Genomic DNA, 21,141 nt, shown 5'->3' with positions numbered 1-21,141 from the left:
ACGAGGCAATAACTGGCGGACTTTGCCATCCAACTGCGAGTACTACAAGCTCCTGGTTGAAAAGCAGAAGGGACACCTGATACAACGGCTGTGTACTTCTCAGGAAGCCTTTCCTTCCGAAAACGAGCACCAGCATAAGAAGATGTAAGAATCTGGATATCTTTACAGATTACTACCGTGAATGAAGAATGATTTGAGTTTGCAACTATTTTAAGTCTAGTGATCCAAGAGACCTGCTGGTTTGAAGCTCGATGCATGAGTTGACATATCCATTGGTGGTATAGGCTTGGAAATGTAAGGCTCCCTTTTTATTGGATTACTATTATGACCTCGAATTACAAACCCTGCAGCAGCATTACGATAATACCATTAGCATGAACAAAACCATCAAAGCTAATTTAAAAAATGTATAGATTAGCCGGATAGAAATCAAGTGAAACGCTAATGAGACTCTCTCAAAGTGAAACTCTCCATGTACGCTCCGAACAGTGCTCCCTGGAAATTTCACAAGTCCAGTTGGTAATATAAATTTGTGAATGGTAGGATATTACTATTTTGACCGTATTTTATTAGGTAGTTGTCTTTAATTTTGTCCGTCAAATAGGGATATTGAAGGTTGAGAGCTTTAACCTTCTCGTTTTCAAACTAAGATGAAAAACAAAATCGCGCTAACAGGTTGAAGCAGATTCTTTCCTCCACAAATCATCCTCAGCAAACGTTTTTCGAAAAGAGGATTTACGCACGGACTCGCTGACTGACTGAAAATGATGCGGGCAACAACAGCTGCTTCTTCTTCTTCTTCTTCTTCTTCTTTGAAAGTTGGTTATGGCAGCAGCAGACTCGGACTCGAATTCGGAGGTATGCTGCCTTGTCTTGTTCAATCTTCTTCTGTCGTTGTTTTCTTCATCAATTACTTGGGTTTGTTTCACTCTCGAGCTTCTAAATCGACGGAATCAAGAAACACCCAACAACACCAGCGTGTGAAAATCACTAATATTGAGAATGCTCTCAATGTGTTCGACGAAATGCTTCAAAGGCGTCCTCTGCCTTCCATTATCCCTTTCACTCAAGTGTTGGGTCAACTTGCCAAGTTGAAACATTACTCAACAGTCATCTCCTTGAAAAACCAAATGGTTGTGTCCGGAATTCGTCCAGACGTTTATACTCTAACCATTATCATTAATTGCTTTTGTCATCTCAACCAAATGGAGTTTAGTTTGTTAGTCTTGGGTAACTTCTTCAAATTAGGTTTTGAGCCAAATGTCACAACCTACACCACTCTAATCAACGACTTTCTTCTTAAGAATACAGAGGCCGAGGCAGCATCCATTTTCAACAAAATGATGGAGAGAGGTAATTGCAAGCCAAGTGTTGTTACTTTCGGCACCTTAGTAAAGGCCCTTTGCATGAAAGGTAACAACATTGCAGCAATCCAATTGCTTAAGAAGATGGAAGAAGGAGCTTGCAGGCCTAACATTGTTATCTATAACACGATTATCAACAGTCTTTGCAAAGATACTCTAGTTGTCGATGCACTGCACATCTTCTCAGAAATGATTAGTAAGGGTATTTCCCCAACTGTTGTTACCTATAACAAATTGATTCATGGAGTCTGTAAAGTGGAAAGAAGCTACGAGATTGTTGAATGAAATGGTGCATAAACATATCTTTCCAAATGTGCACACATTCAGTGTCTTGGCTGATACATTATGCAAAGAGGGGATGGTCCAAGAAGCAAGGAGCGTGGTTGAGATGATGATTCAAAGAGATATCAAACCTAATACAGTTACTTACAATTCGCTTATGGATGGTTACTGTTTGCGAGGAGAAATGGACGAGGCGAAAAAGATCTTTGATCTAACGCTTACAAGGATTGCATGGTTGATGCTTATAGTTTTAACATATTGATAAATGGCTATTGTAAGCGTAAAAGGATAGATGATGCCCGAATGCTTTTTGTGGAAATGTCTCATAAGGGAGTTGTTCCAGATACGGTTACTTATAGCACTCTTATTGATGGGTTTTGCAAGATGGGGAGAACACCAGATGCATAGAACTTGTTCTCTCAAATGCAAGCTTGTGGCCAACTTCCAGACATTCAAACTTATTCTATTTTATTGCATGGCATGTGTGCAAACCAACAATTTCCCAAGGATTGTTGGAAGAGATGGAGGGAAAGAAGTTGGATGTTGATATTGTAGCTTACACTACTCTTATTGCAGGATTGTGCAAAGCTGAAAAGGTTGAATATGCATGGGATCTCTTTCGTGGTTTATCATCAAAAGGAATTCAACCTAATGTCAGGACATATACTATAATGATCAGTGGATTTTGTAATGGGGGACTAGCAAGTGAAGCAGAAAACTTGCTTAAAGAAATGGAAGAGAGAGGTTGTTCTCCAGATGGTTGCACATACAACACAATTATCCGAGGGTTTATCAATAACAACGAGACATCAACGACAGTGAGGCTTATTGAAGAAATGGTGGAGAGGGGTTTTTTCGCAGATGCATCAACTGCGGAATTGATTGGTAATTTATTGTGTAAAGATAAAGTAGATCCCGCTTTATTGGCATTTATAGAAATGCCATGATGAAATTGTTTTGCATCTTTTCAGTTTTGACGAATGATAAGTGTTAATAATTTATGAAGTGATAGAGCAACTTTTATGGTATGATGAAATCTGTTGGAGAAGCAGAGTATATGGACTGATATGAAATTCGTAGACGTTTATGGCTTAGTTTAGCTTTTCAGTTATTTTTTTTGTGATAATTTCCGTTAAGGAGAAGCAATGGAGGAAATGATTGGAAAGTAGAATTCATGAACACTGTTAATCTAAACAACATAGCCGATGATTGGAACCCGTGTTCTACGGGGGAGGGCACACCTCTCTCTTTAGAAGATGGTCTTAAGCCATCTCCAACTGATTCGGTCAGAGGTCCAGAGGGCTGAAAATAAACCGAAATGACACAAAAATCGTTTTCAACCGAGGGCTAGGCCAAAGGGCTTGTGGGTTCCACGGGGCCAATAAAGGAGAAAAAGGCCAACCGGTTGGCCCAACCCAGCCAACTAGCCAACCCCAGGCTGGGCCAAATTTTTTAAACCAACGACTAGTTGACATCAATTATCATTGGATTTGAATTTTTTATTTTTTTTGCCAAATTTTTTTAAAATTTAAAAAAAAAAACAACCCATTTTTTCCCTATAAATACCTAAGCCACTCATACACCATTTCTCACATAATTTTCACCGTTCCATACGATCTCACTTCATTCTATTTCAATTCTTTACATTTTATTTTCTTACCTTTTCCAATAATCTTTCCTTCAATTTGTTTCAATAATTTTCAAATGGCCACATCTGCAATGAAAGGTAGGGCTTGGACCCGAAAAGAAGATGAAGCTCTTTGCAGGGCTTATAGATGAGTCTCAAAAGATAGTGTGAGGGGGAGTTCTCAAACAAGTGAAGGTGTTTGGACTCGTGTGTAAAAAAAAAAAAAAAACACTATGAGTTCTACGAAGGCACCACTCCACCGAATACCCGAAACAACTAGAGTTGTTCTTAAAGATGGAAGAAACATCTTCATCCAAGTTTGAATAAATGGCATCAAGCACTATTAACGGTCGCAAGTAGACATGAAAGCGGCGCCAATTACTGCGACGAAGTAAGTGTTTTCACAATTTATTTTAAATATTTAATTATATTACATTTAATTTTATAAATTAATTTCCTTTAATTTTTGTAATTATATTTTCTAGGTACGTGAAGCGGAGGAATTGTATATGGAGGACAACTCGAAACCCTTTTAGCATCATGGTTGTTGGGAAATTTGTAAAGGGTGGGTGTTATTTGAAGATCCACCTCAACATAGTGTAGGTCCTACGTTGGTCTTCAAAACTGCATCCTCATCTGTAGATGGGGATGAAGATGGATCTTCTACCATTTAAAAAACAAGGGTAGAAAATCCGTCTACGGTGAAGGTTTCATACCTAGGGTTATGAGACGAAACAAGGCCCAAAAATTGAAGGAAAAGGGCAAGGCAAATGATGATATCGCCTTTCAATAGGAAATGGCAGCCTCTTTACGATTAATGGCGGACCAAAATGCCATTGCCGCGGAAGAAAGGAACTGTAGGCATAAAGAATGGGCCAAACAAATACAAGAAGAGATGGATGATATGAATATGCAAAGGAACACTTTGGATTACATTCCAATGAGTAAGGCCTATTTTAATAGGAAAAAGAGGGAAATTATGGCCCGACATTAGTTGTTTACCTCTGACTATTATCCTACAATGGTGGATGATGATGCTGATGATGATTTTAGACTTTAAATTTAAATCGTTGTAGTTTTTAAATTTAAGTTGTAATTTTTAAATTAAAATAATAAATTATATTTTGTCCTATGACCCTTTAGCCCCCTCGGTTCGAGATGGTCTTTGGCCACAGGGCTATGTTTTGTCTATGACCCTCTGGCCCCTCGGTTGGAGATGGTAAAAAATATGGCTTGACACTGTTAATTAAAATATTAATTTCTTGGAGGGCTATAGGGCTAAAACGAGACCCTTATTCTGTTGGAGATGACCTTAGTAATCCTGTCAAATTTGGGAGTTCTCACTAAGAAGTTCTAGCTAAGGGGTTAGTCGGAGCGAGTCTGATTTAATCTCATTAGACTTATGTTTCCTGTTACAAACATGGGAACTATTCACCTATATGTGTAAATCGTCAATTTTTGTTTTCAAGACTACTGGTTTCAGATAAAAAATTATACGGAAGAGTCAGAAGGCTAGTTCCAAATTCCAACCTTGCGCAAAGTGAAAAACTAGTCATGTTTTTTTTTTATTTTTTTTATTTTTGAACAAACGATATTGTTTACATTATAGCCATTATCATTAATTGCTTTTTTTTTTCACAATGCTCTAGCAATTAGCAATAATGTGGTTTCAATTCGTCTTGAGAATCGAACTAAGATCTCTCACTTACAAGTGAAGAAGAATACTTGTAAACCATAGTATTAAGTTGCGACAAACTAATCTTGTTTGAATGCAATAGCTGCTTGTTTGTTTTTAATTTTTGAAATTAAAAAAAATCCTTTCAATTTTACTATTTGACTCTTACATTACACAACCTTCTTCTGTTTCAAGAGTTATATTTTTCTGCTTTTATGTCCAAATATTTTTTATGAAGCCTTCGAGCACAGTGAATGAGTCGGTTTTCAACAAAAATAGGGAAATCACTCGTTATTAAAGCTAATAGAAAAAAACACAATATCGTGCTAACAGGTTGACGCAGATTCTTCCCTCCATAAATCATCCTCAGCAAAAGTTTTTCGGAAAGAGGATTTACGCACGGATTCGCCGACTCACTGGAGACGATGCGGGCAATAACAGCTGCTGTTGCTTCTTCTTCTTCTTCTTTGAAGGTTGGTTATGGCGGCAGCAGCAGCAGACTTAAACTCAGAGGTATGCTGCCTTGTCTTGTTCAATCTTCTTCTGTTGTTGTTTTCTTCAACAATTACTTGGCTTTGTGTCACTCTCGCGTTTCTAAATTGACCGGATCTAGAAACACGCAACAACACCAGCGTGTGAAAATCACTAACATTGAGGATGCTATCAATGTGTTTTTTGTAATGCTTCAAAGGCGTCCTCTGCCTTCCCTTATCCCTTTCACCCAAGTGTTGGGTCAACTTGCCAAGTTGAAACATTACTCCTGTCATTTCCTTGAATAACCGGATGGTTGCGACCGGAATTCGTCCTGATACATCTACTCTAGCTATTGTCATTAATTGCCTTTGTCATTTACACCAAATGAGTTTCAGTTTATCTGTCTGGGGAAAACTTCAAATTGGGTTTTGAACCAGATCCCGCAATCTTCAACTCTCTAATCAACGACTTTCTTCTTGAGGATAGAGAGGCTGAGGCAGCAGCACTTTTCAACAAAATGATGGAAAGAGGTAATTGCAAGCCTAATGTGGTTACTTTCGGCACACTAGTAAAGGGCCTTTGCTTGAAAGGTAACAACACTGCAGCTATCCAATTGCTTAAGAAGATGGAAGAAGGAGCTTGCAAGCCTGACATTGTTGTCTATAGCACGATCATCGACAGTCTTTGCAAGGATACTCTAGTTCATGCACAGAACCTCTTATCAGAAATGACGAGTAAGGGTATTGCTCCCAACGTCATTCCCTATACCTCTTTGGTTCATGGATTTTGCAAAGTAGAGAATTGGAAAGAAGCTAAAAGATTGTTTAATGAAATGGTGAGTAAACAAATCTTTCCAAACGTGTGCACCTTCAGTGTTTTGGTTGATACATATTGTAAAGAAGGTATGGTCCAGGAAGCAAAGAGTCTGGTTGAAATGATGATTCAAAGAGATATCAAACCTAATACAGTTACATACAATTTGCTTATGGAGGGTTACTGTTTGCGAGGAGAAATGGGCGAGGCGAAAAAGGTTTTTGAAGTAATGCTTACCAAAGGCTGCATGGTTGATACTTGTAGTTATAACATAATGATAAACGGCTACTGTAAAAGTAAAAGGATAGACGATGCCCGAATGCTTTTTGTGGAAATGTCTCATAAGGGAGTTGTTCCAGATACGGTTACTTATAACACTCTTATGGATGGGTTTTGCAAGATGGGGAGAACCCAAGACGCACAGAACTTGTTCTCTCAAATGCAAGCTTATGGCCAACTTCCAGACATTCAAACTTATTCTATTTTATTGCATGGCATGTGTGCAAACCAACAATTTCCCAAGGCAATTGAATTGTTTGAAGAGATGCAGGGAAAGAAGTCAGATTTTAATATTGTAACTTACAATATTCTTATTGATGGTTTGTGCATAGCTGAAAAAGTTGAATATGTGTGGGATTTCTTTTGTCACTTATCATCAAAAGGAATTCAACCTAATGCCAGGATGTATAATACAATGATTAGTGGATTTTGTAATAGAGGGCTAATATGTGAAGCGGAAAACTTGCTTAGAGAAATGGAAGAGAAAGGCTGTTCTCAAGATGGTTGGACGTACAACACAATTATCTGAGGGTTTATCAATAACAATGAGACATCAATGGGAGTGAGGCTTATTCAATAAATGGTGGAGAGGGGTTTTTCTGCAGATGCATCAACTACGGAGTTGATCATTAATTTATTGTCTAAAGATAGAGTAGATGCCATTTTGTTGGCATTTATAGAAAGACCATGATGAAATTGATTTGCATTTTTTTAGTTTTGACAAGTTTCGGTGCATCCTTCCCTTGAATGCTACATTGGAGGAGGGATTTGTTTCACTGTCGAGTCCAGTTCAGGTAGTCATTCGTTCATGCATTGCCTTAGTGATGTATATGTGTTATTAACTAAATTTATCAATTCAGATTATGCAATCTGTTTCTGAAGCAGAGCATCTGGACTAGTATGAATTATGTAGACTTAACGGGTGGGCAGTGAGCTAAGCCTCATAATGGGCTAGTAATAATACGGTTCAAATACACTGTTGATGAGAATTGAATCAAAGATTTCTCACCTACAAGTGAAGAGAAATGTTGTTAAATCGTAGTACTAAGTGGTTATACAACGTTTTTCAATTTCAAGATTTAATTTTTTGTTTGAAGGGCTTTTATGTCCAATTAGTTTAACTGCATATCAATAGAACTTTGATTGTCAACTAAAATTTTATAAAATTAACAGTCTAACCTACTAATCAAAATTGAATAGAAATAAAAGATATGGGCTGCAATGTAATTTCACACAAATCAAATTTTGTTGTTTTTTAAAAGGTAATGCTACACTAATCACCTATTTACACATTTGAATCATCTTTCTAATAGCAGTGGAGCCATCATCACATGTGGGTCATATCTCTGTTAGAGAGATAATACAAACATGTGATAAGAATATCAATTTTTTTTTTGAAGTTTCACCCACGTGATTCTAACATATCTTTTACCCACATGATTCTAACATATCTCACCAAACATCAGCATCTTCTCTTTCTTTTTGTGCAAGGAAAGGGATCCTCTTCAGATCCAGTTTGTGAGGATCCGAGGGAACCCCACATCCTAGCCGTACATCGTACAATCAGTTTTCGTCAAATACTATTTGTGTTTAATTTTAAATAAAAAAATCAAATGATTTCTGATCACATGATATACGATGAACAGATAAGATGCGGGGATCCTAGGATGGGATCCAATTCATTTGTGCAAAACCCTACAATTGTAAGACTTTAAGAAATTGTTACATACAATCATAAGAAAGTTTGCTGGAAGAGGAAGAAGAAGGAGAAAAAAATGAGAGAGAGTGTGAAATACCAAATATTTCTGTTTGCCCCTTCAGGTTTTGCAGTTCTTTCCTCGACCGTTGCACATTGGCTTTTATTTTTTTTCTTGGAAGCTGTAATTTCCTTTGTTTATTAATTTTACTTTTCATTAGGGTTAGAAATTTGAGCAATAGTATGCTATTGTGATGTATTTTGAAAGGCTAAAGACACTTCTATGCATGTTTGAAGGAACAATTTGAGTTTGTCAACCACAATCTTAATCATACACATTCGGTTTTCTCAATGGCAATCTTAATTGTTCATGTGTTGTACTATCTTGCTTAACTTGACGCCTTATTATTTTATCGTTTTGTTGTAACTTTTAGTTTGCCTTCAGATTTTTGGTGCACAATTACCTAATTAGTTTGTAAATTTGATACGACTTAGGGCTATATTTCTACTAATTAATAAAACACTCATTGTCAACCAAAATCTTATAAAATTACCAGTTTAATCTTCTAATTAAAATAGAACATGAATAAGAAATCTCTACTAATTAATAAAACACTCATTGTCAATCAAAACCCTATGAAATTACTAGTTTAACTCTCTAATTAAAACAGAACATGAATACGAAATATGGGGCAGAAATGTAATTTCACACAACCAAATATTTTTTTTTTTCAAAGCCTCACCTACATGTGATATTAAAATACCCCTAATATTTATTTTTAAAAAATAAAAATAAAAAATAAAAAAAACCAAAAACAAAAACCTCCCACTCTCCCCACTTTCTCTCTCTCCCTCTCTCCTTCTCATTTTCTAAAAAAATGTGTTCATACACACAAAATGTGTAGCCAAATGCTAGTGTATTTTAAGTGAAGAACGAAGGTGAAGTTTGTAACTCACACAATTCGGACATGGACAATTGTTGAATACTTGTGCTCTTCATTGCTGACTTGTTTCACGGCTTTAAGCACGCAAAACTTTCATGCTTAGTACTTATCACTTTTGCATCTAATAAATGGCTTCAATTTCCACTTAATACAACGGCTTAGTGATATTCCTCTTCACTTATAAGTGAGATGTCTTAGATTTGAACCACATTAATATGGCTAACCCATTATGAGGTTTTGCCCACTCCCATCTCCTCTCTTGGTGTAGATAGTATCGTTTGTTAAAAAAAAAAAATTATTATTCAGTTTTAATGTAGTACTGGTGGTTTTGTCACAACAGTCCATCCTTTTGGAGGCCAAAAAGATTTACGGAAACATTTCAGCCTCTCCTGACCATTATCATGTGATTCACCAAGTTCAATAATTGAAATCAAGACGTGTCATATGAAATACGGGGCTTATTTGTATATATAATTGTCGGGGTGTTCTTCTTCATGCTTATATTGTCCCAACAAAAAAGAATCATTTTTTTTTCGTTGATTTGTGTTTTTATTTATAATTTGCGTTAATCTAGAACTAGAAAAAAACATGAAATTCATGCTCTTCAACTCTCACAAACAGTCTTAAAACAACTCTTTGATTTGTGAGCAACTCTCAACTCTCTGACTTAGAGATGCTGAAGATGATGCGGCCAACGATTGCTGCTGCTTCTTCTTTGAAGGTTAGTTATGAAAGCAGCTGCACCAGAAGTATGCTGCCTTGCCTTCTTCAATCTTCTCCTGTTGTTGTTCTCTTCAACAATCACTTGACTTTGTTTCACTCTCGAGCTTCTAAATCGACCGAATCTAGAAACACTCAACAAAAAACCAGCTTGTGAAAATCTGTAATATTGAGGATGCTCTCAATTACTTGGCGTCCTCTGCCTTCTGTTGTCCCTTTCAACCAAATCTTGACTCAACTTGCCAAGTTCAAACATTATTCGGCAGTCATCTCCTTGAATAACCAAATGGTGTGTCTGGATTTCGTCCAGATGTTTATACTCTAGCCATTATCAATATTTTCTTTTGTCATCTCAACCAAGTGGAGTTTAGTTTGTCAGTCTTGGGCAACTTATTCAAATTAGGTTTTGAGCCAGATGTCATGACCTACACTACTCTAATCAACGGCTTACTTCTTAAGAATAGAGAGGCCGAGGCTGCAGCACTTTTCAATAAAATGTTGGAGAGTGGTAATTGCAAGCCGAATTTGGTTTCTTTCGGCACATTAGTTAAGGGTCTTTGCATGAAAGGTAACAATAGTGCAGCAATCCAATTGCTTAAGAAGATGGAAGAAAATGCTTGCATGCCTAACGTAATTGTCTACAACACGATCATCGACAGTCTTTCCAAAGATGCTCTAGTTGTTGATGCACTGAACCTCTTTTTAGAAATGATGAGTAAGGGCATTGCTCCCAACGTCATTACCCATAACTCTTTGATTCACGGAGTTTGCAAAGTAGGGAGGCAGAAAGAAGCTACAAGATTGTTGAATGAAATGGTGGAGAAACATATCCTTCCAAATGTGCACACCTTCAATGTCTTGGTTGATACATTCTGCAAAGAGGGGATGGTCCAGGAAGCAAGGAGCATGGTTGAAATGATGACGCAAGGGGATATCGCACCCGATACAATTATGTACAATTCGCTTATAGATGGCTACTGTTTGCGAGGTGAAATGGACGAGGCGAAAAAGGTTTTTGAAATAATGCTTAGCAAAGGCATGGTTAATGCTCGTACTTATAGCATATTGATAAATGGATATTGTAAGTGTAAAAAAATAGATGATGCTCGGATGATTTTTCTGGAAATGTCTCATAAGGGAGTTGTTCCAAATACGGTTACTTATAGCACTCTTATCGATGGGTTTTGCAAGATGGGGAGAACACAAGATGCACTGAACTTGTTCTCTCAAATGCAAGCTTGTGGCCAACTTCCAGACATTCAAACTTATTCTATTTATTGCATGGCATGTGTGCAAACCAACAATTTCCCAAGGCAGTTGAATTGTTGGAAGAGATGGAGGGAAAGAAGTTGGACTTTGTTATTATAACTTACAATATTCTTATTGAAGGATTGTGCAAAGCTGAAAAAGTTGAACATGCATGGGATCTCTTTCGTAGTTTATCATCAAAGGGAATTCAACCTAATGTCAGGACATATGCCATAATGATTAGTGGATTTTGTAATCGGGGACTAGCAAGTGAAGCAGAAAACTTGCTTAGAGAAATGGAAGAGAAAGGTTGTTGTCCAGATAGTTGCACGTACAACACAATTATCTGAGGGTTTATCAATATCGACGAGACATCAATAGTGGTGAGGCTTATTCAAGAAATGGTGGAGAAAGGTTTTTCTGCAGATGCATCAACTATGGAGTTGGTTGTTAATTTATTGTCTAAAGATAAAGTAGATCCCGCTTTGTTGGCATTTATAGAAAGACCGTTTTGAAATTGTTTTGCATCTTTTCAGTTTTGACAAGTTTCGGTGCTTCCTTCTATTGAATGCTACATTGGAGGGAGATGTTCTGCTGCTGAGTGCAGTTCAGGTAGCCATTCGTTCATGCATTGGCTAGTGATGTATGATATCTGTTGAAAAAGCAGAGTAATGGGACTGATACGAACTTCGTAGACATATGTATGCCTTGGTTTAACTTCTCTTTTATATTTTGGTAATAATCATCTTGAGGAGCTTATGTGTAATGAATTCAAAAGGATATGGGTCTGATGAAAGAAGCAATGGAGGAAATGATAGCTACAGGAGGAGGACTCAATCCATTTCTTAAACTTGTGCAGTTGCTCCAACACCAGATTCAAATTACAGTACACATCTGATCAAATGATGCATCCGAATTCCATCATGAAAGGTACAATCTGTATCCGATCAAACGATATCAGATGTGATTAAACAAAGAATATATGAATACCATCTTTTCTTAATCATTTTTGTATCTGCACTAAAAGACTGCAAGTTCACCATTGAAACAAACGCCTTGAGCTGTTGATATGGAGGTTCACGAGTCCTGTTGGTAATATATGTGCAATAAGAAGGCAATGGCAAGTAAATGTTTGGCTCCGTCAGTCTTCCATTTCTGAATCCAGAACAGGGATCATGCTCAGGGCTGAAGAATTAAGATGCATGCCCCGAACAAAGTCGACATATTAACAGGTGCAGGTGTTGAGTAAATTTGAATAGTGCTGACACGATAAACAGACTGGATGACTAGTAAAAGGCCAGCAATTTGGAAGAGCTCAATTTGGCATAAATGTGGCGTTAATCATTACAGTGATGCCTTCTCCCAACTGACGGTGGTTAATTAAGGGAGCATATGCTAGTACTACAAGTTCCTGGGTGAAAAGCCGAAGGGACACCTGATACAACGGCTATGTACTTCTCAGGAAGCCTTTCTTTCTGAAAACGAGAACCAGCATTGGATGTTGTAAGAATCTGGATATCTTTACAGATTACGACCATGAATGAAGACTGATTTGAGTTAGCAACCATTTTAACTCTAGTGAACCCTAGAAAGTGTGGTCGTTCTACCTCTCAGAGTGATCGAAGAGACCTGCTGGTTTGAAGCTTGAAGCATAAGTCGACATATCCATTGGTGGTATAGGCTTGAAAATGTAAGGTTTCTTTTTATTGGATTACAAACCCTGCAGCAGCATTACCATAATACGATGAGCATGAATAAAACCATCAAAGCTAATTTTAAAAATGTATATATTAGACCATCTCCAATAGTGATTTAAAATCTAAAAATATTTAATCCAGAAAATTTAGGTTTTAGCCTAGAAATAGCTTTTCTGCTCCAACCCTTCTGGCCTAAAATTTTAGCCCGAGATTATCAAATAATGAATTAAGGCTAATTTTTTTTAAATTAACTTTAAAAAAAAAAATTATGTAGACTATCCTAAATTAATTATATGAACATTTTAACCTAAAAATATTTAAATTCCGATAAATTTTGAAAAATCACTAAATCAATACATGAAAATCATGATAAACCACATAAACTTAATACAAACGACATTTAATAAACCACATAAACTTAAAAAAAAAAAATAATAAAAATAAAAGACAATTAATAAACCACATAAACTCAATACAATCGAAAACTCATAAACTTAATAATGATATCCACCATCTTGACTTGGTGATAGACTTGGGTGATAGTCTTGAGATGAATCATCATCTTGAAATATACTCCTTGTGGCATTCCTTTGTAAAATGTCATTTTGCTTACCACGCAAGTATTTCTTCCTCTCTGGAGTGTATTTGTCGAGGTCCTTCATCATCAAATTAATTTTGAACCTTTCTTGCTTCCTATCCCCTTGTTCCTTCATGGCCAAACGCATTTGGGCCAATTCTTCTTGTCGAGAGATATGGTTTTCATTCATTCTTGCCATTTCGCTAGCAAATTGTGCATGCATCGGATCTTGGGACTTCCCTTTTCTCTTTGCTTCCTTTTGCTTATCTCTACCTGGGGGCCTTGCAAAAGAAGGTGTTGGGGTCATTTGTTCGACACCTTCATTGTCGGTAAAATTCACACCTTCATTGACATCATTTGGGGGTGGGGCATCACGATGAAATAATCTTCCACATTGTTGGTTCGCATCGGTTCCCCACCTTGGACAATCCTTGAGGATGTTCCAAGCATGATGCAACTTAAAAGCTTGATTTTTTGGTGTATTTCTTGTCTTGTAAATTGCCATTGGTTTGTCACCCTATGCAACAAATACATAAAAATTATTAGTTGCAAAATACTATTATGTACATGACAACTAAAATATCAACAAAGAAACTCACAATTTCTGAGGTGCCCCTTCCACTAGGCATGTCAACTGTGGCTCTCTCCAAGCTTCCCTTCCACAAAGTGCACGCTTTGTTGATAATCTTCCACGATCATAAACACCACCAACTTCCCTTTGACCGGCGTTGGAGTTTTCATGGAACTTATCAATGATTTTACCCCACAAAACCTTTCTATTTTGATTTATGCCGACAACACCATCTTCGCTAACAGAAATCCACGTCAAACATAAAGCAATATCTTCATCAAAGGTCCAATTATGACCTCTACCATGCTCTTTTGCCATCTTGAAAAATTTGGAAATGAGAAGAAATGGTAGAAAGAAAAATTGGAAGCATTGTAGTAGAAAAATGAGTTTTGTGTGGATGTTTGAACAAATACATAGGTATTTATAGAGTTTTTGGTTGAATTTTAAGTTAAATAATTTTTTAAATTATTTTAGCCGTTGGATTTAAATTTAGACCGTTAAATCTTTCTTTTTTGCCGTTAGATTTGATTATATTCGATCTAAGCCGTTGGATTTAATAAATATATAAATATAAAACTAAAAAAAATATAATTTGAACCTGGACCGTTGGATTAACCAACGGCCCATTTAAATGAAGTCGTTGGATGAAGAAAAGTAGCCCAACGACTACTTGATGGTCTGACATAGGGTGAACAACCCCACGTGGGTTGGTACAAAAATATGAAAGAGCCTAGTGCATGCAGTGCGTAGATGAGTAGGGATTGGGCAGCGGGCCTCACAACCCCGGTTTCAATCTCAGTTGGTGGGGTCCAATTTGCTTTATGGCCTAAAATTGGGCTGGTATTTGCCCTTCATTTGGGTTTTAGGTTAATTTTAGGTCATGGTTTGGAGTGGATTTTTGGGGGGGGGGGGAGGGAAATTTTAGGTTTTAGCCCACCATTGGAGATGGCCTTAGCCAAATAGAAATCAAGTGAAATGCTAATACGACTCTCTCAAGGTGGAACTCTTCATTTACGCTCCGAGTAGTGCTCTCCAACAAGTTTACCATTGAAACAAATGCCTTGAGTTGAAATGCAGGATCACAAGTTTTATTGGTAATATATATTTGTGAATGGTACGATATTACTATTTTGACCCTATTTTATTAGGTATTGTCTTTAATTTTCTCCGTCAAATAGGGATATTGAAGCTTGAGAGTTACCCTTCTTGTTTTCAAACCAATAAGAAAAACAAAATCGTGCTAACAGGTTGAAGCAGATTCTTTCCTCCATAACTTATCCTCAGCAAAAGTTTTTTGAAAAGAGGATTTACGCATGGACTCGCTGACTCACTGAAGATGATGCGGGCAACAACAGCTGCCGTTTCTTCTTCTTCTTTGAAAATTGGTTATGGCAGCAGCAAACTCGAAGGTATGCTGCCTTGTCTTGTTCAATCTTCTTCTGTTGTTGTTTTCTTCAACAATTACCTGGGTTTGTTTCACTCTCGAGCTTTTAAATCGACGGAATCAAGAAACACCCAACAACACTAGCGTGTGAAAATCACTAATGTTGAGGATGCTCTCAATGTGTTCGACGAAGTGCTTCAATGGTGTCTTCTGCATTCCATTATCCATTATCCATTTCCCTCAAATGTTGGGTCAACTTGCGAAGTTGAAACATTACTCAACAGTCATGTCGTTGAATAATAAAATGGGTGTTGGGAATTCATCCTAATGTTTGTACTCTAACCATTACCATTAATTGTATTAGACGATATGTGGTGACTGATGATGCATAAGTTACCCTACTGATGCTGCATACGGATATTAGACAATATGGGGTTATTAATGCAGCCAGATTTTATGTTCCCTCTTTCCATGGGATTCTCTATTAAGTCTAATCCCTAATTTGAGGAAGATTGACATCTAGGTGACTTGTTGATAGCTGTGTGCTAGCTACTTGCTGCACTCCCATAATTTAAGGAGTGACAGCTTTAGGGTTTACCGGGTTAGTAGGATTTGCCAAGGTAGGGTTGCTTGTAACCTTCCATCTCATTATATATCCCCCATTGTACATTCAATGAATTTATGAAAAGTACATTGAAACTTAAAGCTAAAATATCCACATGGTATCAAAGCAGGTTTTGTCGTAACCTGTCTCTACCATTCTTGCTGCTGCGTTATTCCTTTCATCTTTGAGCCATGGCTAAAGAAATTTCAGTAAATCGCGATGAAGAAACTCAGCATAGCCTCTCCCTAAATTTCTCAGATGTTGAGGTTAACACCAATCAACGTCTGTGTTCAATTATTTTCTTTGGTTTGGAGCTGTTTCACTAGCTCTCAGAGGCAAAGGGAAATTAGGGTTTATCAATGGAAGCGTGGTGGCTCCAGATAGCTCCTCATTAACATATAGTGTATGGCTTTGCAAGGATCAGTTTGTCATGTCTTAACTCCTCAACACCATGGAGAGACATGTTACTGAGATTTTCAGCTATTACAATTTGTCACTTGATTTTTGGAAAGCCTCGCAGGATATGTATGGAAATCAAAACAATTATGCATGAGTTTTTCAACTTAAGAATGACATTGCTAGTGCCGAACAAGAAGGAAAGGCATTTGTTCAACATCTTGGGAGTCTCAAGACCATGTGGAATGAGTTGGATGTTTATCTCCCTCATACCACAGACCCTACCACTCTCTTGAGCTAAGGAAGACAAAATCTATCAGCTGTTAGGGAGTTTGAACTTCGAATATGAAGACCTAAGGAGTCACATATTGATGAGTCAAAAATTGCCCACCTTCAACAATGTATGTGCAACTATTCAACGGGAAAAAGCAAGGAAGAAAGTGATGAATGCTGAGCACAGATCAAGATTGACTGGGACTCATGCATATGCCTCAAACTACAAGAACTTATAGGCAAAGGGGTACAAGGGAAGAAATACACACCTAAAATGCAAATACTACAATGGTGTTGGTCACGTGGAAGACAAGTGTTGGGAACTTCATCCTAAACTCAATCATAAATTTAGTAAAGATGGGAAAATGATACCAAGATCCTCACAACAATTTCACTCTCAACCTAAGGCTCAACTTGCTAATGCTCATTCTCTTACTGTCTCATAAGGATCTATGGAATTCACTGCCAATCCATTGTCACTCATCAATGAATTTGCAGCCTATATTCAAAGTAAAGGACATGAAGGAGGTTAACAAGCTTAAGGCAAGGATGAGGGCAGTCATACAACTATGTTGGGATCGTTTGTCGGCTTGTTTGCTGGAAATGAGAAGGTATCACAAGAGGAAGCACCAGGTATACTCAAAGCCTTCACTACTGCCCTATTGACTAGTACTGAAAATGATTGTTGGGTAATAAATTCAGGCACCACAGATCATATGACAAACTTGCATCATTTTAAACGTTTTTCGAGTCCTTAACATGTTTCAGTTGCAAATGGAAAAAATGTCTTAGTTTTGGGCAAAGGGAAAGTAAACTTACTCTCACACAAAACACCCTCCATTGCCTTATATGTACAAACCTTTCCTTTCCAACTTCTGTCAATTGAAAAAATCACAAACACCCAAAATTGCCGTGCTATTTTCTCACCAGATAAAGTAATTTTTCAGGATGTTCTGACCATGAAGATGATTGGTAAAGGGGTCTTCATAAATGGACTTTACTACTTGTGCAAGAATGCTTGCTTTTCTCAAGCTCTTCAAGCTCAATCGAAGTCCATGGATGAAAACTAACTTTGGAATAAAAGATTAGCTTATCCCTTAGAAGCTGTTTTGTCAAACCCATTTCCACTTTTTTGTAAATCTCATCTTACTTGTGATACTTGTCAAATTTCTAAGTTTACTAGACTACCTTTTGGTAATTCAATGTCTAGGATAAGTAAACATTTTGAAATGGTACACACTGATGTATGGGGACCAGCAACCGAATCAATTAAGGGTTTTAAGTATTTTGTTCTATTTTTTGATGACTTTTCTTGAATGAGTTTTTCATACCTTATGAAAGAGTGAAGTCAACATTTGCAATGACTTTCATCTACATGTTCAAACTCAATTTCAATTAAACATTCAAGTCTTAAGATCTGACAATGGCACTGAATTTCTATCCAACAACATGCTTCAATACATAAGTTCTCAGGGCATCATACATCAAACCAGTTATGTAGGAACTCCCCAACAAAATAGAGTAGCCGAGAGAAAGAATAAGGATCTCTTAGAGAAAACTAGTGCCCTTATGCTTCACATGAATGTTCCAAAGAAATTTTGGTCATTTGCAATCCTCACTGCCACTTATCTCATCAATCGACTCCCAAGTCGAGTGCTAGAGTTCAAATCTCCATATGAAGTACTCAAAGGTAGAAAAATTGATTTGACACACCTCAAGGTATTTGGATGTGTTTGCTTTGTTCACATTCAAGCCTTGAATCATGACAAATTAGATGTCAGGGCTACGAAGTGTGTGTTTATGGGTTATTCTTTCACCCAAAAGGAATATAAGTGCTTCAATCTAACCACTAAAAGTCCATTGTGTCAAGAGATGTGAAGTTTAAAGAAGACTGTCCTTATTTCACTTCTAAATGAACTACTACAAGTCAGGGGGAGGAATTGTTTGAATTATTTCCATTCCCTCAGAACTTTAATCCTTCTGTGTTGGAAGAAAACTCAGTCTCTGTGATTTATGATGGTGAAGAAGTGCAAACTGACTCAGTCATTGCTAGTCTGATTCTTGCTAGTGAAGAGAATGATGAGTCTTACTCTGATCACTCTCAACCTCTCACAGAGCCTTAAGCGATTAAAAGAAATCCTCCTTAAATAAGGAAACCTCCAACTAGGTTGCAAGATTATGTTACTTATGCCTCACGGCACCCTATCACTGAAAGCATCAGTTTTCGTGAGTTCTCTACATCTCATGCTGCATTTCTCAGTGAAATTGATAAACACTATGAACCTAGGAGTTTCCGAGAAGCATCACTTCTCCCACAATGGAATCAAGCCATGGCAGATGAGCTTCATGCACTGGAAGAAAATAACACCTGGAGTTTAGTTCAACTACCACCAGTAAAAATGGCAGTTGGAAGTCGTTGCATTTATAAGATCAAATTCAAGGCTGATGGTTTTATCAAAAGACACAAAGCTAGACTTGTAGCTCGAAGTTTCACCCAAACCTTTGGGGTAGATTACAAAGAAACATTTACACCTGTGGCCAAGATGAATTCCGTGAGGGTTTTACTTTCAGTTGTTGTAAATTGTGGGTGGTCCCTCTATCAAATGGATGTGAAGAATGTTTTTCTTCACGGACAGTTACAAGAAGAAGTGTATATGCAGCCTCATCCAGGCTATAATGGCTTTGAAGGCAACATAGTGTGTAAATTGCATAAGGCAATGTATGGATTGAAACTATCCCCATGAGCTTGGTATGCCAAGCTCAGTTCAATACTCGAGAAGGCTGGTTTTATGCGAAGTAATGCTGATTCCTCATTGTTTGTAAGAACTGGTACCGGTGGGAAATTAGTGGTTCTCAGCTACGTGGACGATCTTATTATCATAAGAGACAGTGATGTTGAAATTAAGGCACTGAAACGTTCACTACATTAAACATTTGCTATCAAAGATCTGGGGTAGCTCAAGTATTTTTTTGGGTATTAAAATGACAACATCTTCAAAGGGGCTATTTCTATATTAACGCAAATATGTACTAGATCTTCTCCAATAAGCAAACATGCTTGACTGCAAACCCGCCATCATTCCCGTGGATTGCGAACTAAGGCTCAATATAGATGGAGAAGCCATGCATGATGTGAGTTATTACCAACGGGTAGTAGGGAAGCTTATATATCTAACTGATAGGAGCATATTTAGGCGACTTACTTAGCTTGTTTTCGTGCATCTATGTTGTTAATTTATAGTTGTTTTAGTAGTTTAAGCCATTTTCGTGTGTTTTTAGGTTCATATGGCTAAGGAAGCAAAAAGATGCATTTTGGAGCAAAATTGGGCTTGGAATGGATAGCATATGATTGGAGCCAAAGTGTTGGACGAATTTGAAGGCCTTGTATTCACTTTGGACATAAAACAAAGGGCCTAGCCCATTCTCTCTTACCAACCCCAAGGCCATGCATTTCCTTCCAATTCCAAAGCCCACAATCACTTCAAAAGCCATGCAAATCCATATTCAACACCCTAAACTACAAGCATGCATCATTACACCACCTTCTCCATCTTTATTCCACATGCATTCATTATAATTCACCCCACTTTCCTAGCTAACCCTACATGCATTCTTTATTCACTCTTCATCATTGCACCACAAATCATTCAACCACAAAGCCACATGCACATTCACCCCTTTCTCCACACCAAAACCGTGCATACACACTTCATTCCATTCATTCATCATTCCATCTCATGCATCACCATTTATTCCACCCTAGAGCCTCATTATTCAATCCATCATTCAGCCATCTTCCACCCCCTTTAATCATTTAACCCACATACATTCACACACACTTCACATGCAAAACAACAACCATTCACACACAAAACATCACCATTCACCCTTGTGCCGTGTATCCCAATCCCTTTCCAGCTTTCCCTTTTATTTCCACCACTCATTATTCATCATTGCAGCCACCTACATGCATTACTCATTAACCTTTCATCATGTAGACAGAAAATAACACAAATTCCACTCCTTTGCCGTGGCACACATTGACATTCCAACACCTTCACATGCAATTCCAGCTTGCATATGCTTTCTTAGCTGTTTGTTCATCATTAATTAGCCACTTGCATGCTTAAACAAACAGCCATTTACACCTTCATTCTCCTATAAAAGCCCTTGCATTCTCATCATTCAATTCATTCCTCATTTCATACACAACACACCACAAACACACCATTTCCCAAACCTTTGCCGTGCATATCCTTCCATTTCTGTGCAGTTTTTCTCCTCCATTGCAACCACTATCCAACCACTTCCCATCCCTCCAAAACACTTCACACCATCACACAACCTATCCTTAGACCTTGTGCTACAACAAAGAGGAAGAGAATAGTGCCTAAACGTTCATACAATTCAAGTTTGAGTTGTTGGAATGTTTAGGCGTTTCTTTGATTTCAATGTTTAATTTCAATTCTCTTTGTTTTGTAAGTATGAGGAACTAAACCCCCCTTAGCTAGGGGGTG

General features: G+C 37.5%; 3 pseudogenes; all 3 read left to right on the top strand.

Annotated features, from left to right (window-relative positions):
* The first annotated feature begins 632 nt into the window (after window positions 1–632).
* LOC103934305 lies at window positions 633–2,663 on the top strand (annotated as a pseudogene).
* Window positions 2,664–5,373: 2,710 nt separating this feature from the next.
* LOC125480657 lies at window positions 5,374–7,205 on the top strand (annotated as a pseudogene).
* Window positions 7,206–10,049: 2,844 nt separating this feature from the next.
* On the top strand, window positions 10,050–11,472 carry LOC125470244 (annotated as a pseudogene).
* Window positions 11,473–21,141: the final 9,669 nt, after the last annotated feature.

Source organism: the organism of the source record quoted next, unplaced genomic scaffold (assembly GCF_019419815.1).
Source record: "Pyrus x bretschneideri cultivar Hongxiangsu unplaced genomic scaffold, Pyrus_bretschneideri_v1 Contig10, whole genome shotgun sequence".
In the NCBI taxonomy this organism is placed as follows: domain Eukaryota; kingdom Viridiplantae; phylum Streptophyta; class Magnoliopsida; order Rosales; family Rosaceae; genus Pyrus; species Pyrus x bretschneideri.
The sequence above is the reverse complement of the archived record's forward strand: the minus strand, read 5'-3'. Positions and strand labels throughout refer to the sequence as shown.